This window comes from Lepidochelys kempii, chromosome 1 (assembly GCF_965140285.1).
Source record: "Lepidochelys kempii isolate rLepKem1 chromosome 1, rLepKem1.hap1, whole genome shotgun sequence".
Taxonomy (NCBI): Eukaryota; Metazoa; Chordata; order Testudines; family Cheloniidae; genus Lepidochelys; species Lepidochelys kempii.
Genome location: NC_136380.1, coordinates 51,720,271 through 51,734,919, shown reverse-complemented (window position 1 = coordinate 51,734,919; position 14,649 = coordinate 51,720,271). Strand labels below are relative to the sequence as shown.

General features: G+C 39.2%; 1 protein-coding gene across 6 annotated transcripts in view; it reads right to left on the bottom strand.

Annotated features, from left to right (window-relative positions):
• Window positions 1-14,649, bottom strand: part of NBEA (neurobeachin) — an 848,497-nt gene that overhangs the window by 76,778 nt on the left and 757,070 nt on the right. The gene's annotated exons all lie outside the window — the stretch shown is intronic.

The window sequence follows — 14,649 nt, the reverse complement described above, 5'->3', positions numbered from 1 at the left end:
TTAATCTCTTTGTGGTCTTTTCAAAGGCTGCAGACACACAGAGCATAAAAAATCACTGCAGACACTAAAGTATCTAATTAAATCTGATCCACAACTCTACAGAGAATAGAGCAGTTAAAGCACAGAAGGCCCTTTCAAGTTTTACCATTAAAAAACAAATATATGAATATTTACATACAAATTTTAAGTATTTTTAGTGGAACAATTTATTTGGTTCTCTTATACCATTCATGCTGTATGACAAACACTATAATTCAAATTAGACTAAAAAACACAACACTAATTAATATTTAGCCAACGTAAAATAGTAATTAAATGAGACATGCCTGAACATGCATTATGCTCATTATATAGCTTGTAACTACATAAAACAATAACATTTACAAAAAATTTTCACACAGTAAACAGTAAAACAATGTAATGTAAAAAAGATAAAAACCCTGCATATCATACTGGGTTAAACACAGACTGTTTGGCTGGGAATCCTAACTTGTTATATTACCACCTTTAGTTTGTTTACTTGAGGAGTTTTCTAAAAATTCACTCTGATATGGCTGAAAACAACCTGTGCATTCCCCTTCTGACTCTCATCCCATGAGTTCTTAGATTCTTGAAGAACCTCTATTTGTCCATTCTCACAGGGACAGCACAGGGTCTGATTATCTTTCCAGAGCTCAGCAAAACTACCCCAACTGTGGAATAATGAGTTGCCGCAAAGCAACACATGCTGTAGTGCAAATCACAGCCCTCAGAGGTCTTTCAGATGCCTGCTGGCCTAAGAGTGGTGAGCGTATGTCATCTCAAAATAATTCAAATGAAATGGAATACAACAATGGAAAAACTGACTTCTAATTTACAAAATCTTCATTTAAATTTTGAACAAAATCCATGCAGTGAATATTGCTGATTTTTTGACTGGCTATAACATTTTTACACAGTCGGCTGTTCTTGTAACATATAAGAAGACATATAGTCTCTGCAGTTTCTCAGTTGTAGAGCCAGACTGTGAAACTCCTGCAGCTGATGTAACTGTACATTTTGCATTATCCAAATAACTGTCCAATCTTTTTTTGAACCCTACTAACCTCTGGCCCTCAATGATACCCTGTGGCAAAGAGTTCTACACAATTACATATTAATAAATTACCAATTTAAAATTTGATGCCATTCATACAAATTCAATGTTTCTTTGTTCCTGTAGGATGAGAAAGGAGCATCTTATTTACCCTTTATACAATTTATTATTTTGTAGTCATTTAGCATGACCTCTCTTACTCATCTTCTCTGGAAAGTAAGCAGTCCCAGTCTTTTAATCTTTCCTCATATGGCACTCTCTCCAGCCTGCTAATCCCTTTTTGTTGCTCATCTCTGAACACCCTGTATTCCTGATAAATCCTTTTTTGAAACAAGGTGAGCAGACTGATCATAGTATTTCAGGTGAGAGAATAATATCCATTTATGTAAAAACAGTATGATATTTCCAGAATTATTTTCATTCCTATTCATTATTAATCTTAACATTTTGTTTGCTTTCTTGACCACTACCTTGTGGCATCCCACTCTTAACTTTCTGCCGTTTTGAAAACTGACCATTTATTCCTACTCGTGTGTTTTTTACCTCTTGGTCAGTTTCTAATTAGGACAATATTTTACCTCTCACCATATGACTATTTAGTTTCCTTCAAAGCATCTTCTGAGGAATCTTATCAAAGGCTCTTTGAAAGGCCAAATGAATGCGAGCTGGTTTTCCTTTGCTATTTTGTTGACATGGTTATAGAATTCTAGTAGATTAGAGAGGTAAGATTTTCCTTTACAGATGTATTGCTGGTTTGTCCTTATCATGTTATGTTCATTTATGTGTTTTATAATTCCATTTTTAAATGTTAAAAAGAGAAGGAGTACTTGTGGCACCTTAGAGACTGAGCTTAAGTTTATCTGAGCATAAACTTTCGTGAGCTGCAGCTCACTTCATTGGATGCATCCGATGAAGTGAGCTGTAGCTCACGAAAGCTTATACTCAAATAAATTGGTTAGTCTCTAAGGTGCCACAAGTACTCCTTTTCTTTTTGAGAATACAGACTAACACGGCTGTTACTCTGAAACCTGTCATTTTAAAATGTTGTTTCAACCAATTTTCCTGATGGAGAAGTCTGGTCTGTAATTCTCAAAGTCACCCCTAACATCTTTTTTAAAGACAGATGCAACATTTGTTACACTTCAGTCCAGTTCTTTGTTATTTGGATACTAGACATATTCTAAAAAGTCTTCTATCCTTTGTGATAAGTACTTTCTATATTGTCTACCATGCAGCTAAAGATAAATCCTAGCTAAATTTATCAAATGCTTCATCCCAAATGTCTAAATAGTTTTCATCTCTGGATGCTGGTAAATTTGTAAGTAGAGAACAACTTGGAACTCAGAGAAACTTCTGAATTTTTATTTCAGGCCCAATCATATGTTCCACTTTAATACAATATTCTTCAGTGTTATATTGTACACATTCAGCTTGAACTGTTAATTGTCATACTTGGTCAAAAGCTTTTAACTGTCCTTCCCCATTTGAAATTATAATTCTGCTTGTAATTCTCAATAATTGTTGAGGACTAAATAGAAACTCCATTTGGAGTTTGTCAAGATTAAATAAGATCATGGCCAGAAAGCAAAATCAAGTATACTATTCAATTAAGATAAGCACATCACCCTGAAGGACATGCCGTAATCTGCTAAACCCAAGTCTTGCATGTGGTAGTACAGAGTACTATCTACTTGAGTTGTCCAGTGTCAGACCAGGATATATGCTTTTAGTTTATTGCATGTGGATATTGGAAGCAGATTATTTCCAAGATGTGCATATCAAACTTTACAATCACATGGTTTAGACCTATTGAGCCCTGTTACATTTTGTCAAATATATATCACCCAGAAAGAAACTAAATATGAGCATCTTCATTGACTTCAAAGGGTTTTTGATGGAACACTAAAACCTTAGCTAAACCAACAGTATCTCCTGCTTCTCATTCATTTGTATGGATTCTGTAATTTTCCATAAAATAATGGACTGCTACAAACCCCCAACTTCTGCCCAGTAGAAAGGGAGCACTGGTGAAGAAGTTCATGTTTAAAGCATCTTGGAATACTAGTCAAAAGCATCTGGCAGTTCAGCAATGGTGTATCTACCGGAAGTTGGCACGCACGGCTCTAGATACCCTAGGACATATTGTCTGTTGATGCTTTCTATAAACAGATTGCTTCAATCCAAGCTATGAAGTTTCTCACTGTTCGAAGTGGCCATGGTTTAAGAAGTTGATCTTTTCAGAAAAGCCACCAATATAGGGTAAAAATGCTGATGAGAGCAAATCTAAAAGTATTTTCTTCCTAAACCACAGCAACTTCAAACAGGATGAAATGGCAAACATGATATACCAGGGGTGGCCAACCTGAGCCTGAGAAGGATCCAGAATTTAACAATGAATATTGCCAAAGAGCCACAGTAATATGTCAGCAGCCCCCCATTTGCTACCCCCCTCCAGCCCGCAGTGCCTCCTGCCCACCGGCAGCCCTGCCAGTCAGTGCCTCCCCCTCCCTTCCCATGCCTCCCGCCTGCCCCAATCAGCTGTTTTGCAGTATGCAGGAGGCTCTGGTGGGGAGGTGGGAGGAGCAAGGGCATGGTATGCTTGGGTGGAGTGGTGGCAGGACCTGGAGCAGAGCAGGGGGTTGAGCAGTGAGCACCCCACAATACACTGGAAGTTAGCATCTGTAGCTCCAGCCTCGGAGTCAGCGCCTATACAAGGAGCCGCATATTAACCTCTGAAGAGCTGCATGCGGACCCGGAACCACAGGCTGGCCACCCCTGTGATATACTGTAACAGAAAAAGCTTCCCTAAGACCTATACCAGCTTGTAAGTATCAAATGGGGCAATGGGGGGAAAACATTCACAAATCATAAATATTAAATAAAAACTGACTTCTTAAAAGTATCTATATACCTACGTATTTTCTTTAAAAATATGTTCTTTATTGTATTTTGTTCAACTGAAGTATACTTTTGCATAGACTAACATATGCAGGATAGTTACTGGCTTCTTGACTATTGCCAAAATGTAAAAGGGTCCAAACAATTTATTTCAGATGGCATAATCTGTCACGTATTATTACTTCTTACCAAAATAAATATCTAGCGTTCAAAGAGTTAATAAAACTAGGGATTCTACTGATCTAAATCCATTTGAGATAATTTCTATCTAGTATGCCTTTACATCTCAGAAACTGGTAACCTCCTCTGCTCCTCTTTCATTCACACATCTAATAAGACAGGTTAGTTTTCCATCACTTAATAGCCAGCTACCTTTCAAGCAGCTCTAGTACCTTAGATTTTCTCAAATGAAGAATGATGCAGTAAAGCTATGAAGGAGAATAAAAATGGTCAAATGAATTTTATAACAAACATTTCATGTCTGTAAATGTGATCTCTAGTTTATTTTAATAGCTATACTAAAACCCCAAGGTATATTTAATAGTATTATATGCCTTGTGTCTTTGTATGAGAAAGCATCCCCAAACACATTTTCTAATTTACTAGCGCGTGACAAATCCGAGGTGCTTAGGAATTAAACTTTAAAAGTACATCTTGGGGTGATAGAAGACCACTATTAACACTACCATAATTGTATGCCACTTGCATCAAATCTGACATTTCATTTTAATATGTTTTGCTAAGAGTATACCATTTTATGGCCTACTAGTAAAATCAAATCCAACACAGACATTTTCACTTTTCTAATATAATTCACTTAAAGATTTTAAGCTGCTATTTCTTTCTTTCTTCCGTTCTTTCTTTTCCTAAATGGTTGATCCCCTGGCATCCATTAATTCCACAACCACCTCGTATTGGGTCAATGAGTCAGTCATGAGTATCTCCATTAACTGTATTAATTTACACTATGTCACCTTAATGACATTTTGTCATAGCTACCTTTTCTGACACCTACATACTCTATTCAAAAAGTAAAATAACAAGTTTGAGAGGCAGTAGGAAACATTACTGTTTGAACAGTAAGTTCTTTGGATGTCAGTGTTACCAAAAACTCGAGGGGAGGAGGGAAGGGGGAAAAAAAAAGATGTGAAAGCTGACTGGCCAACTTATGGTCATTTCCGGGTGACTTGTTTCCTGAAAGGTCATTCTACTAACATTCATTCTTCTTCCAGCTTGCACTGATTACCACAGGAGAAGGTCGACATTAATAAATAGAGACACAATAAAATAAACTATTTTATCCAGGTTCTCCCTTGTGTATTACCATGCTAATATAGCACATGCTGTATTAATTCTATTCTATTCACGTCAGGTGAATGGGTTTCTTTGAAAATGAACCCAAACAGTTCAAATACACTGAGCAAAAAATGTATAAATAAATCTTTAATCATGCATTTCACATAATTCTATAATATGTTAGAGTTTTCAAAGGTATTGCACCTAATCCAAGGGATAGCATTAAGTGCAAATTAGGGTTTGCTTTTTACAAACTGATCAAACTACCACAGCCTTATTTTCATTATCTCAATGTGAAACAATTTAGCTATTGAAGAAACTGCAAGAAAGAAAGTGTGTCATAACAGCAGTTTTTCAAATAAATACACATTGACAGGTAAATGTCAGATGGTTATTTGGTGTGATTTAAGCACTACATTTTTAAAAAGAGATTAAAATATATTTAAAAGTATTAAGGTTGCAGCTGGAAAAGTAGAGCAGGCTAATGTTGTGGGTTTTCTTTGTTTGTTCAGGTTTAGAATTTCAATTTACAAAACTACATTGTCAATTAAAAATTACCTGATTCATCCTCTCTCTCAAAATAAATCTCAATATCCTATCAACATATTCATAATATAAACTGTTAAGACTTTTTATCAGACAGTGTGATAAAGAATTTTTAAAAGTATGAATTTTCCTGAATGTAAGTACATTACATGAAAGCCAAAGCTATGGTAACATTCAGCACATAATACTACTAATTTTAAAGAATATATGTGCATATATGTGTTATTTTTGAAGGATTTTGTAATCTCTGCAATTTTAAATTGCTCAGACCAATAGGTTTTCAGCTCAGATTCATTTAAAAAAATGAAACTGGTGCATTTAATGTTTACATTACATTTAATGTTACTACCAATTTTCAAAGATTTTACTGGTTTGAGTGGTATTTTATATCTAATACACATAATGGTGAATATCAGTAGAATTAGTAAAACTTTTATAGTGTACCCCTTGTATGGTAAATGGGATTACATTAACAAGTAATCTCCTCCAAAGAGCCACATGTGGAACTACAGGGATCATAGGTGGGGCTAGAATGAAGTTTTAGAGAAATTTGTTGCAAACTCTGATATAGTACACACATTAAGCATCATATTTATTGTATATGCAGATGCATTCACAAAGAATTTTTGCCTCTGTACACGATATTTATTTTCTTCCCACCTTAGTCCAATGACTTTCAGACCTACTGTGTAAAGAGTGGAAATTATGAAGCAAGAGAATGTGGATGTTTAGATATTTCAAATTGAGAGAGCTCCAATTACTTTTAATTAACCTAGTTTACTTCTACTAGAAATCTTCAGTCTCCATCTCCCACCTGCCCCACAATATATGAAGACTAAAAATCAGCATCTTAAGAATGTGACAGTAAGACTAACAATCTAAATTAAAGAATAAAAATTCTGCAAGAGTACTTGACAACATGGATCAAAAGTATGCAAAGAGATCCAAGCAGCAACAAACAGATCTCAAGAAATGGGATATTTCTATAATTAATAACAGTTCAACTTCCTTTCTTTTCGTAGAATACACTCTGAGTCGTCAGGAGAAATTCATCCTGATGTCATGGCATTGAGAAATGCACCTCATGAAGATCTTAAGCCATAAGCAACAGCAACAATTAGCTGCTACATTCACTCTTGATTTATCACTAAGAAACAGACTTTAGAGATGGAAAGGTCCTAGAAGATCCATCCTCTTGCCAAGTCATGATTGCTCTAGAATATATTTCCTAGTGCTTTGCCCAGTCTCTTAAGAAATAGGGCTTTGTGCTACTTCCATTGAGAGGCTGTGGCACAATCAAATAAATTTCACTGTCAGCAAGTTCTCATATTATGTGGCCAAATATTCCTTTTATAAATTTCATCCCATTACTCTTACTTATATCTCTTTGTCCATGAGAAATTCCTCTTCTTCTCTGAAGTTTTCACTCTTCATCTGAAATATTTATATACTTGTCCTGTCCTTTAGAATCATTTAGCCAAACCATATACATTTCTTTTAATTTTTCTCTGTAAATCAATTTGTCCAGCTCCTTAATCATTTTGCTGCTCGTCTTAGTACTCCCTGCAGTTTGTCTACATAATTAAAGTAATGAGTTGTCCAGCAATGAAAGCATAACAGTTGCTTTATTTGGCATCTGTAAAAAGCCATTTTCTCTAGAAACATAAGATCTGTGTAACAGAACTGAAAGAAGAACAGACCATTTAAAGTGAAATTTTGATACAGTGATATGTTAGCTATTATAATGCTAGTCTTATAACTTGTCTTAATTAAAAGTCCTCCTATTGAACTGGACAAAGTCTTCGGACCAGGAAGCTCAATATCATATAAGAAGGAGTTTATACACTACAAAAAGAAGGATTCTGCGTGGACTCCTCCTGAAGGTCGAAACAACAGACTGGACTTCTACACAGAGTGCTTCTGTCGACGTGCACGAGCTGAAATAGTGGAAAAGCAGCATCACTTGCCCCATAACCTCAGCAATGCAGAACACAACGCCATACACGGTCTCGGAAACAACTCTGACATCATAATAAAAAAGGCTGACAAAGGAGGTGCTGTAGTCATCATGAATAGGTCAGAATATGAACAAGAGGCTGCTAGACAACTCTCTGACACCACGTTCTACAGGCCATTACCCTCTGACCCCACTGAGGAGTATCAAAAGAAACTACATCATCTGCTCAAGAAACTCCCTAAAGAAGCACAGGAACAAATCCACACTAACACACCCCTAGAGCCCTGACCAGGGGTATTCTACCTGCTACCCAAAATCCATAAACCTGGGAATCCTGGATGCCCCATCATCTCAGGCATTGGCACCCTGACAGCAGGATTATCTGGCTATGTAGACTCTCTCCTCAGGCCCTATGCTACCAGCACTCCCAGCTATCTTCGAGACACCACTGACTTCCTGAGGAAATTACAATCCTTTGGTGATCTTCCTGAAAACACCATCCTAGCCACTATAGATGTACAAGCCCTCTACACCAACATTCCACACAAAGATGGACTACAAGCCATCAGGAATAGCATCCCCGATACCATCACAGCAAACCTGGTGGCTGAACTTTGTCTTCCTCCACAACTATTTCAGATTTGGGGACAATTTATACCTTCAAGTCAACAGAACTGCTATGGGTACCCACATGGCCCCACAGTATGCCAACATTTTTATGGCTGACTTAGAACAATGCTTCCTCAGCTCTTGTCCCCTTAGACCGCTACTCTACTTACGCTACACTGATGATATCTTCATCATCTGGACCCATGGGAAGGAGGCCTTGAGGAATTCCACCAAGATTTCAATGATTTCCACCCTACCATCAACCTCAGCCGGGATCAGTCCACACAAGAGGTCCACTTCCTAGATACTACAGTGCTAATAAGCGGTGCTCACATAAACACCCCCCTATACCGGAAATCTACTGACCACTATACTTACCTACATGCCTCCAGCTTTCATCCAGACCACATCACACGATCCATTGTCTACAGCCAAGCTCTAAGATACAACCGCATTTGCTCCAATCCCTCAGACAGAGATAAACACCTACACAATCTTTATCAAAGCATTCTTAAAACTGCAATACCCACCTGGTGAAGTGAAGAAACAGATTGACAGAGCCAGAAGGGTACCCAGAAGTCACCTACTACAAAACAGGTCCAACAAAAAAAGTAACAGAACGCCACTAGCTGTCACCTACAGCCCCCAGCTAAAACCTCTCCAGCGCATCATCAAGGATACAACCTATCCTAAAGGATGATCCCTCACTCTCACAGACCTTGGGAGTCAGGCCAGTCCTCGCTTACAGACAGCCCCCCGACCTGAAGCAAATACTCACCAGCAACTACACGACACACAACAAAAACACCAACCCAGGAACCAAACCCTGCTACAAACCCTGGTGCCAAGTCTGTCCACATATCTATTCAAGGGACACCATCATAGGACCTAAACCACATCAGCCACACCATCAAGGGCTCGTTCACCTGCACATCTAACAATGTGATATCTGCCATCATGTGCCAGCAATGCCCCTCTGCCATGTATATTGGCCAAACCGGACAATCTCTATGCAAAAGAATAAATGGACACAAATCTGACATCAGGAATCATAATATTCAAAAACCAGTAGGGGAACACTTCAATCTCTCTGGTAACTCAACAACAGACCTAAAAGTGGCAATTCTTCAACAAAAAAACTTCAAAAACAGACTCCAACGTGACGCTGCAGAACTGGAATTAATATGCAAACTGGATACCATCAGATTAGGCCTGAATAGAGAGTGGGAGTGGTTGGGCCATTACAAAACATAAATTTAATTTCCCCAATACTAATTTCTCCCTACTACTCACACCTTCTTGTCAACCGTCTGTAATGGGCCACTCTCTTACCACTTCAAACGTTATTTTTCCTCTCTTGGTATCCTGCTGTTAATTGATTTATCTAGTTAGACTGACCTCACACTTGGTAAAGCAACCCCCATCCTTTCATGTATTTATAGCTACTCCTGTATTTTCACTCCATGCATCTGATGAAGTGGGTTCTAACCCACAAAAGCTTATGCCCAAATAAATTTGTTAGATTCTAAAGTGCCATAAGGACTCCTTGCTATTTTTGCTGATACAGACTAACATGGCTACCACTCTGAAACCTTTATACACACTGTTTACTCTAAGGAAATGATTTGTACTGTAGCACAGGTATTGGCTTTGTGTAAGTCAGGGGTCTCAAAGTCCCGGCCTGGAGCGTGGGCCATCTATGGCCCGAGAACCTCCCCACTGCAGCCTGCAGAGGAGAGACCCATGCAGCCATGTTGCCAGCTCTGTCTCCTGCAGGCACCACCCCTCCCCCCCCGCAGCTCCTATTGGCTGGGAGAGAGGGACAGAGATACCATCACTAGTCGCTGGGCAGAGTCAGCCATGGAGGCAGTGTCACTTTTTTCCACAATGAATATAAACAAGTCAAAGTACCGAACACAACTATCTGATGCACACCTTGCTGCAATCCTGAAGGTTTCAACTGCTCAGTCACTGAGGCCAAACATCAACAAACTGATAGAACTGAAGCGTTGCCCGGTGTCTGGAAAACACCAAAAACTCTCTGGCAGGCGAAGAATTGTATAAAGTTGTATGACAGTTTCATTATTTCTAAGAAATTCGAAATAAAAAATACAAAACAAATGTTTTCTTTTCTGAACACCATCTTCAGTGACATTATTGGCCCACTGGGAGGATTTGAGGACTGGCTCTGGCCCTAAGGTAAATTGAGTTTGAGACCCCTGGTGTAAGTATTCTATAAATACATTAGGTAAAGCAGTATACTGAATAGTGGTACCAAATATGCCAGCAAGTTTGGCCCAAAGTATGTCTAATCTCACTGTAAAAGCCTTTTATCACTACACTATCAAACTAGTGTATTTTCATTTACTAAATACGCTCCTCTTAAAGTATCATCATATTCACGAACTATGTGAAAAACACCCCATGTCAATATGTACTTTTAATATAATTTGAATACTTACCGGGCAATTCTACTTAAACTAAAGATGGAAAAAAGCAGAACTCCAGATCTGAAAACCTTGAATTTTGAGCAAGTTTTGGTCTTCACTTCGCAGAATTGGCTATCATCTCTGTAATGGGTGGAGGGAAATCCCCAGGTCCAACTCCCCTCCCCCTTCCCAGATTCTTGGGGAAATTTTATATTGAGTCCAAATTCAAACTTTGCAACTCACTGGACCATCTCTTCTTTAAAATACATAAATAGGATTCCCAAAATGTAGTGACAGTGTGTAAGCAATATTTGGCACAAGTATTAATAATACATTCTCATAAGGGCATGCTAGCAGTAATAGTTTAACCATAAATTTACCAGAAACTAAAGAGGATTTAATAGTAAAAGAAAAAACTGAACGTTAAACATTAAATTTTCAAAGTACCTTTATGGGATTTTACCCACAATTTCCATTTGCCTTTAATTTGGGAATTGTATAGCTAAACCTCTGAGCAACTCTATGACATTTTAGGTGTTAATCCCTAATTTGAAACTGCATTATGTTTTCTATAAATTATAAGAAAAGGTTACTCACCCTGTGCAGTAACTGTGGTTCTCTGAAACTTGTAACTTTGTGGGAACTCGAATTCAGGTGCAGATGCGTCTCTCGAGCCCTTGATTACAGATTTTTTGTTGAGCGTGTATTGGGCCTGAACATGCATCCTATACACCCTCATACTGTGCACCGACACGATACATGGTTGCACAGGTGAATCACCCTCAGTTTCTTCTCTATCCAAATCTCCCACAGAGAACAGTCCAAAGCAGAGGGGAAGGAGGGAAGGTAGTGGAGCACCCACACAGACACACATCTTGAAGAAAATCAGTTATTGCACAGGGGGAGGAATTTGTCCTCTTTGAGTAGTGGGCCTATGGCTGCTCCATTTCAGGTGACTCCCAAACAGTATCCCCACAGGAAGGAGGGAGCTTCAGAATTGAGTCCAGAATGGATGATAGAACCAGAATTCCCAGTGCCACCTCAGATCTAGCAGCACGGATCAAGGAACATTGCTTAGATAATGTATTTATTGAAGCCCATGAAGGGGCCTTACATATCTCAGATACTGGAATATTTTTGAGTAATGCCATGGATGTTGCTTGTGACCTGGTAGAGTGCACTATCACCCTGTGGGAGCATTGAGCACTGGCTTCATCATAACAAGCAACAACAGACCCAGAGTTCAACATGGACAGTCTCTGGATGGAGATTGTGAACTTTTTGGATCTGTCTGCGATGGAAACAAACAGTCTAGATGACTTCTGAAATTGCTTGGCTCTATCTGGATAGGAGGCCAAGGAGTGTCTGAAATCTAAGGTATGAAAAGAGGTCTCCTGTTGAGACTTATGTGGTTTGGGGAAAAACATCAGTAGATGAATGGTTTGATTAAGATGAAAGTCCAATAATACTTTAGGTAAAAATTCAGGATGTGATCATAAAGAAACCTAGTCTTTGAAGAACATCATAAAGGGGGATCTGCCATTAAGACCTCAATTTCTCTGACTCTATGGGCCAACATTTAGCCACTATAAAAGCTGTCTACATCGATAAGTGAAGCAAAGAATACATTGCCATCAGTTTGAATGGAGGTCTCATGAGGCATCTAAGTACAAATTTGTCAGGTGGTAGGGGTCTTTGACTTGGGGGTAGAGGTTTGCCAAATCTTGAAGACACAGGGTAAGCAAATACAGAAAACCCTTTTTATCTGGAACATGAAAAGCTAATGTTGAGATCAAATGAACCTTGATCAAGCTAACTGATAATGCTGATTTCTTTAGGTCCAACAAGTTAACCCATGCTGAGAGAGAAGAGAATCTGGATACAAGCTGTTGTCATTGACACCAGTGGCTGCATCTCTTCCACTTCTACAGGTAAATGACCTGGGTTGACTCCTTTCTACTGAGCAGTAACACTTGTACTTCCATAGAACAGATAGATTCTAACTCCACACACCATCAAGGAACCATGCTCTGAGGTGGAGGAGCCCCTAAGTTGGGGTGACGTAACTGACTTGTGTTTTGGGAGAGGAGATGGGAAATGATCAGAAGTTTGATTGCCGGGTGGATGGATAGGTGAAGCAGATAATCATATCCAGCTTGTCTTGGCCAAGTTGGAACTGTAAGAATAACCCTGGCCTTATCTTGTTCATCACTCTCAGTATTAGCAGTGTTGGAACAAGTGCACAGATTAGGTCTACAAGACAGTAGAAAGGCATCTCCCAGAGAGTGATGGCCTAGACTTCCTTTTGAAAAGAACAGATGATACTTCTCGTTCCTGGAGATGGTGGAGAGATCCACCTCTGGTAGTCCCTAAGTTTGGAATATGGAGAATTTGAGAGTCCAATTACCACTCATAGTTCTGGGAGAAACATCTGATGAGTGTATCAGCTGTGGTATTCTGAGCTTCATGGAGATAGACAGCCAAAATATGGATCTGATGGGTTATATACCAGCTCCATAGCTTTATTGCTTTGATGGACAAGGAGGTAAATCCTGCTCTCTGTGCTTGTTAATATAGAACATGCAGGCTACATTGTCCATCGTGATTCTGACTGATTTGCCCCTGATGAGGGGTAGAAAATGAAGGCAGGCATTCCTGACTGCCCAGAGTTCTAACAAGTTGATGTGGAGACTGGTTTTCTGAGGTCACCATCTGCTCTGAGCTGTGAGTACTGAGGTGAGATCCCCATTTCAACAGTCATGCATCCACTGTCATGGTGATTGTCAGAGTTAGACGAAGGAAAGGAATGCCTGCACCAACACTGAGTTGATCTTTCCACCACTCTAGGGAGTTCTTTACATGACGGGGAACCGAGACTTGTTTGTCTAAGCTGTTGCTGATCAGTGAACAGACCTTTTTGACAGTTCCTTACTGAGGTACAAGTTTTAACTAGTTTCAGCCAGTCCCTGATTGGCTTCAGGTGTCCCAATCAACCTAGCGTTCTCCCTGCCTTCTGGAAAGTTCTTAATTGGCCCCAGGTGTCTTAATTGAACTGGAGCAGCTGCCATTTAACTTATCCTGGTACCAGGGATACAAGGGCTCCCTTAAATGGTCCTGACCAGATTTAATAATGTTATGAATCTGTCCCTGGAGAGGTAGACTCTGGCTGTCAATGAATCCTAGGATGTCCCTATAAACTGTATTTTCTATACAGGGTTTAACATGGATTTTCTTACATTGAGCAGAAGACCCAATTTCAGGAAAAGAGAAAGGGCTATCTGAGTGGTTGACAGTACTGCTTCATATGATCGGCCCTTGAGCAGCCAGTCAACAAATTATGGGAAAACTAAAATTGCCTCCTGATAAAGGTAAGCAGCTACTACTGCTAAGACCTTTGAGAACACCCATGGAGCTGAGGAGAGGCCAAAGGGAAGTACTCGGTATTGAAAATTATCTTAGCCTATCGCAAAGTGTAGCTATTTTCTGTGAGATGTGTGTATCACTATATGGAAATGGGCATCTTGTAGGTTGAGGGCCAAAACCCAATCTCCTGCCTCTCATGAAGGGATGATAGCTGTCAACATCACCATCCTGAAGTTTTGAGACTTTATAAATTCGTTTAGTAGTCTTATATCCAAAATTGGTCTCCACTGTATCTCTTTCTTTGGCAAAAGAAAATACCTTGAATAGAACTCCTTTCCCTTTCGAAGAGCTTGGACCAACTCTAATGGTCCTAATTGAAGCAGGGAGTCTATTTCTTGTCTCAGTGAAAGCTCGTGAGAAAGGTCCCTGAAGGGGGATGGAATGGAGAGAGGGACATAAAGTGGATGGTGTACCCT